Below are 6,617 nucleotides of genomic sequence, written 5' to 3' on the forward strand. Positions count from 1 at the left end.
TGATGTTGTCAAACCATTAGTATTATTTCAGCAAATAGGTTGTACAAATTTCCCTTGATTTTTTCCACTTTTGACTCCCAAGTAAGTGGGTCAATCTTTTTAAAACAAAAGGATAATGTTTCCAATTTCATTCTTGGGTCTAAAATTGCCCCAAAAGCAAGCACAATGCTATATTCATCCCAATATTTTTGAAATTTGAGCATCATCAATTCTGCCATATTCTTAATTACTCCATCTTCATCATCTACATTTTCCATCAACATCCTTTGAATATTCCAAACTTGTAGAAAATACAAATTAGAGGTAGGGTAGCTTGTGGCAGAAATTAAGCAAGTGATATCATAAAAGGGCATTAAGAACCTACAAATTATTTCAGCCCTCTCCCACTCTTCCTCCAAGGGGTAAAATTTGTAAGATTCATCAATCAAGTGCAAGTTTAGAAAAACCTGTCTATATTTAAGAACACTTTTGAGCATCAAGTATGTACTGTTCCAAGGTGTGGGGACATCAAGACACAACCCACGTGATGTATCAATATCAGTAAACCTCTCACAACATTGTTTGAATTTTATCATTCTAGCCTCTAAGCCCTTAACATATTTTATGCTAGTTCTGATTTGATCTAGAGCATTGCCAAGCACCTTTAATCCTTCTTGAACTATTAAATTCAGAATATGTGCACAACAACGAACATGAAAGAATTTTCCCCCACATATCAAACCATTTGGTAGCATAAGTTAACTTTTTAAGCTATTTTGGAGCACATCATTAGCCGAAGCATTGTCCAAAGTGATTGAAAATATTTTTTTCTCTAATCCCCATTCTTGTAAAAGTTCATAAATCTTTTTGGACAACTCAAAACCTGTGTGAGGAGGAGGCATGTGACAAAAGTTCAAAATCTTGCTTTTTAACATCCAACTCCCATCAACATAATGGGCCGTCAAAGATATGAAACCCTCAATATTAATTGAAGTCCACAAATCAGAAGTTAAGCAAATTCTATTAGGAATGGAAAGAAGCAAATCCTTAAGTATAATCTTTTCTTTCATGTACAGTTTTCCAATATTAGCCTTAATTGTGTTTCTAGAAACCATAACTGCATCCAAACACAAGTAGCTTATCCATTTCCTAATTCTAGAATACTAAACAAAATTATAAGGCAAATTGTGTTCCACAATTGCTTCACACAATAATTGATGGTGCACTCCTTGATCTATTTTTTTCGCCTTCAATTTCCCATTAATGTCTAACATCATTTGCCCAATGTCCTCAGTTTTATATTTATCACATTTCACAGCATGACGATTCAAATGAGACGTACCATATTTTCTTCCACCACACAAAAATATTTTGTTGCAACCAATGCACTTTGCCCTTTCTTTTCCATCCTTGTCAACCTCAATCTTGGTGAAATACTTCCAACACTCAGATGTCCCAATCTTTTTCTTTTTATCAGTTTCAATAGTTTCAAATTGTTTTTCAGAATTTTTTTCAGTTTGCTCTTGAACAACCTCATTTTCACAAAGGGGTAATACTAATTTCATCCTTGTCCATTCTAACTTCTCCAAACAATTTGACAAAATCATAAATATAATGCACTCAGCCATAAGATAACATAATATATAATACACTCAACCATAACTTAAAAGTTTTAACTTTCTATGAACCAATTATTACAGTGCATGTCTGTTGTAACTTTTTCTATTTTCCAATGGTTATTATTCTAGTTTCTTTTGCTTACTTTTTTTTTCATTCTATTATTTCAATTATAATTCATTTATGCTATCACCATGACAATTAATTATTAATCACAGTGTACTATACATGACATTTGATAAGTGTAACATCCCTAAGGAATATTACTAATATTTAATAAATACAATCAGAAATAAAAATAAATACCTCATTTAATATAAAACTATTTCCCAAACACACGTGAAATTTAAAACTTTGATATACATGTAATAAAAACAGGAGTCCATAATTTATAAAACTAAAATAATATTCACATGGCTCCCAAAGGATTACATATTTATCTCAAAATCAAAATAATAACATATAAACAAAATCCCCCGCTATCCCTCACTCCGAGTCTATGCATCTCCTGACCCACCTGTCAAATCATCTGCTCTCGGATAACGAGTTATCCAATCATCGCCACACACACACAAAAAGGTGAGCTATGCATAATATATAAACAGATACATGAAATAAATATGTCACCCATCCCAAAATAACATAACTAAAATTTCATGATTTTCAAATTACCCAACCATGACCTCATAGTCCTTCATGAGTCATATACATGAATTAGGTCTTGGGACTTCACTGTGCTCCCACAAAACTAACTCATTCATGGTCCAACCCTATGAGCCTATCCCGCTCATAGTCCTGCCCTACAGACTCCTCGTCTGTAGTAAATCATCCAAGCCTTCTCGACTTGGACCCTAGCACGCACGTAATCACCATACTATGGACTCCTCGCCCAATAGTAGCCGACAGGAACATCGCAGTTCCTTGCCCATCGTGCGTCCAACACATGTAATCACCATACCAAGGACTCCTCGCCCAATAGTAGCCGACGGGAACTCAACCAGTTCCATGCCCATCATGCGTTCAACCATTCAAGCACATCCCAAACCCCTATTGGACTTAGTCCTTCAAGCCCAAACATCACACACACAAGCATATACTTCCTATCCTTTAGGAAATAACAAGCAAACAATCCAAATAGTACACAAACACATGGCAATTCACATAAACTCGCTTAAACCAGAGACCCTCGCCCAAGCTAACCCTCACTCTCTCTTAGGCTAGTTCACCTCGCCTGAGCGAGCTTAAAACAGTGGTTTCCCCACTTTATCTCGCTTGGGCGAGCCATACCATCGCTAAAAAACAACACACACCTCGCCTAAACGAGGATGCAATCAAACAACCGTCAACTCTCATCGAGACCTCGCTTAGGCGAGCCATTCTTGCCTAAGCAAACATACCTGTCGCTTAGAACCCCAAAACCTCTCACCGGGGCGAGAAGTCACGCTCAGAACATCCAAGTTTCCTCGCGACCTCGCTTGGGCGAGTGTCTCTCGCCTGAGCGAGAGACCCAAGTCGCTCAACCCCGTCCAGAGTCGCCTAGGCGAGATACACGTACCAGAACAAAAAATGAGACTCTACAACTCTCGCTTAGGCGAAATGGACTCGCTTGGGCGAGACTTGCAGGGTTCCAACTCTGATCACGCATTCAATTCACCCAATCTTGCCCAATTCGCACAACAAAACATACCAAAACAGCAGTCGATCATTGCCCGACATAAAACAATGGCTAGCAAACATCAAACATGTTATTTCATCCATTCATATTACCCCAACTCGAGATTGAGTCATCCCTACCCAATTCCATACCAAAACCCTCATTATACCCAATATAAGCATAAAAGGCTTTGCACCCAAATGTCAAGCCAACCAATTCACAATTACAGTACATAGGATACAAAATTTACATCATTCAGAATTCATTTGAGAAGGGCAATAATCCATAATCATAACACACACATCAGTTAATTTACACGCACAAAGACAACTCCCCTAACCTGAATTCTTGATTGAAATTGAGAAGGGAATAGGGATTCCTTGGTTCACCAAATTCTTTGCTTCCACCTCTCTCTCCCAACTTAGTCCTTACACACCCAATTCAGCCTCTCACTCTTCAATTTTCGCTCTCCTCCCAAGCCAAAACGAAAAGAATTTCAGAAACCCTCCTTTCCACCTTAAATTTGCCTTTTATATGTTTCTTACGATTGGGTTAAAGGGCTAAAACGAATTTAGGCTTTATGGTATGTTTAAGTCTCATTTAATTATTATTATAGAATGATTTTCAGCCCCCTCTTAGCTTCCCCTTCTAGGTTTTCTTTTGCCCTCTCATATTCCCTCCAAAACTACACTTAAAAAAATACATATTATTAAAAATTAATAATAAAACACAACACATAATTGGCATACATAGGACTCAAACCCAAGTCCTCTCACACAATTAAAGTACTCTCAACCAATTAAGCTAGTACTTTTCCACATCACATCAAACAATAATTAATGTCATAAAGGCTCTTTCTACCCGCATTTATTAATTAATTAATTATTTAATTAATTAATTTTCATGGGTCTTACAATAAGTATAACATATAACATAAAATGAAAAATAAATGCACGAGAACATTCAAAGGTGTAATATTAAATTATGTAAAACTTTAAAACTAAAAAGGATAAAAACAATAGTAATTAAATATTTATCACAGAGGAGAGAAAAAACTCCAGAATGTGGAAAGCTAAAACACCATAATGTACCAAAGGAGGACACACAATCACACAAAAAAAGCTCCAACATTTAGTAGTAATATAGCACAACAGCAGATTAAACACCCCACTTTTATTAATTGAGAATCTCAATCAAATCATGTTTTGATTCATAAAATTCAATCGGTACCACAACAAATTCTGGCATAATACATAATTAATTCACTATCCGTCGTCCATTTGATCAACATTAAATTCAATAGCACAAAACAAGGACTAGGTTGTAGAAGAGGAGTCATATACATACCTTGAAAAGGGATCGCTGCCTTTGTTCGAGGGTTGGAGGAGGAAGGGCTGCTGGCTTCGACGGTGGAGGACACGTCGTGGGCTTCGATGGTGAAGGAGGCGTCGTTGGCTTAGACAATGGAGGAGCCGCTGCTGGTTTCAACGGGTGGAGGATGCATTGTTGCCTTCGACTGGTGGAGGAAGCACCGTTGGGTGTTTGGAGAGTGAAGGAGTTGAGAAGGCGCCACTGACTGTTTCTATTTCAGGGAGGCACTAGGTCTTTCGTTGTGTGTTCCGCGAAGGGAAGAGAAAGAACATGATTTTTTTGTGAGCACTCACACACATGACCTAACCTAAGTACTACGCCAACCATCCCTAATTGCTCATTCACTATTTATTTTAAATTATTAACGGGCTATCGGGCCACTAAGGGTCAACAGGTTCAATATTTTAACCCACCCTGCGTTTTTTCCTGCGGGCCAGCCCGCTTGGCCCGCCCCGAATTGCCATCCATAACGACATCTCTATTATCGTTACCACTGCCAGGGGTTCTCACATCTGCTCACATCAATAAGATTGATGATCATCGCAAAGGAGGAAACCACACACAATCATACAAACAAGCAAAGGGTAAGCTAGTGAAAAAGTCCTCATATCATACACTCAACATACAATTACATATTCAAGCATAAATAATGGGCGATATACCAAATCATTCAAAACTTCAAGACTAGACTTTCCGGATACGCATAATGAGGCACCACCACGAGACAGTGGAATTATGTCCTAACTATGAGGCATCACCATGAGGTCTTCACAGAATTACACCTTTACATGAGGCACCACCACGTGGCCTTCGTGGAATTACGTCCTGACCTTGAGGCACTACCACGTTACCCTCGTGGAATTACGTCCTGATCTTGAGGCACCACCATGAACTCTCACCTTGAGGTTCATGGAATTAGGTCCAATATCTGAGGCACCACCGTGGAATCCCCCCTAGAAGGGCCCACATAATTATGTCCATATGATGAGGCACCACCACGAGCCCCCGCTACAAGGGTCATGGGATTACGTCCTACACAAACCTTACTCATACATTATCAACCAATCATGAAGTTCCTATGCATACCATTAACATGTCATTTAGTATAATGACCAACCATCAATCATATCTCATGCCAAGCTCATTACCAATTCATTAGTTCCTACCCATAACATACATAGTGCATGCATATCCATCCCTTTTATATAATAAATCAGTGAACCAACCAATCAAACAACCAACAATATTCATGAAACGAAGCACAACAAGAACCCAAACTAGGTCTCGCTTAAGCTGGGAGCCCTCGCTCAGGCTAGAGGAGTGCTCTCGCTCAAGCTGCAGACTCTCACTTAGGCGAGACTGCAACAATGGCCCTGGAGGATTTCGCGAGCTCTCGCTTAGGCGAGGCTGTCTCGCCTAGGTGAGACAGTTCGTCGCTCAAAAACACAGCCCCTCGCCTGGGTGAGCGCTCGAGCAGAAAACTGGGCGAGTTCCTGCTATTCTCGCCTAGGCGAGACGAGCTCGCTTGGGCGAGAATATCAGTTCTCTCCCACTGTTCCACGCGTGTTCAACCAGGAACTCATTCATAACAACACCCAATGCATTTTCACAGTATCATAAGAAATACATTATCACCAGAAACATGAATCAGAACCAAAAGCATGCAAAAAGTGAATTAAAACATGAATCCTAGCTTCCCTTACCTGGAACTAGCTAGAAAAAGGGTTCAACTCCAACAGCAGGACACAACAGTTCCAGGAATGGATGAGCGAGCTGGAACAGAAAAGCGGAACGAGTCTTAACATAAGCTCACAATGAAACCCTTGCTAGAAAAGTGAACAATGAACGGAAAAGGGATGTATGAGTCGTAGAGTACTTACACAAATCAAGAAGATGAACTAAGCTCACTAGACCGAGAATGGGGTTAAACCCTAGCAGAGCTCTGGGGAAGAAGTTAGGGACTTAACGACTGCGTTTTCTGTGGAATGAAGTGAAT

The sequence above is a fragment of the Vigna unguiculata genome, chromosome 6 (genome assembly GCF_004118075.2).
Source record: "Vigna unguiculata cultivar IT97K-499-35 chromosome 6, ASM411807v1, whole genome shotgun sequence".
Lineage (NCBI taxonomy): Eukaryota > Viridiplantae > Streptophyta > Magnoliopsida > Fabales > Fabaceae > Vigna > Vigna unguiculata.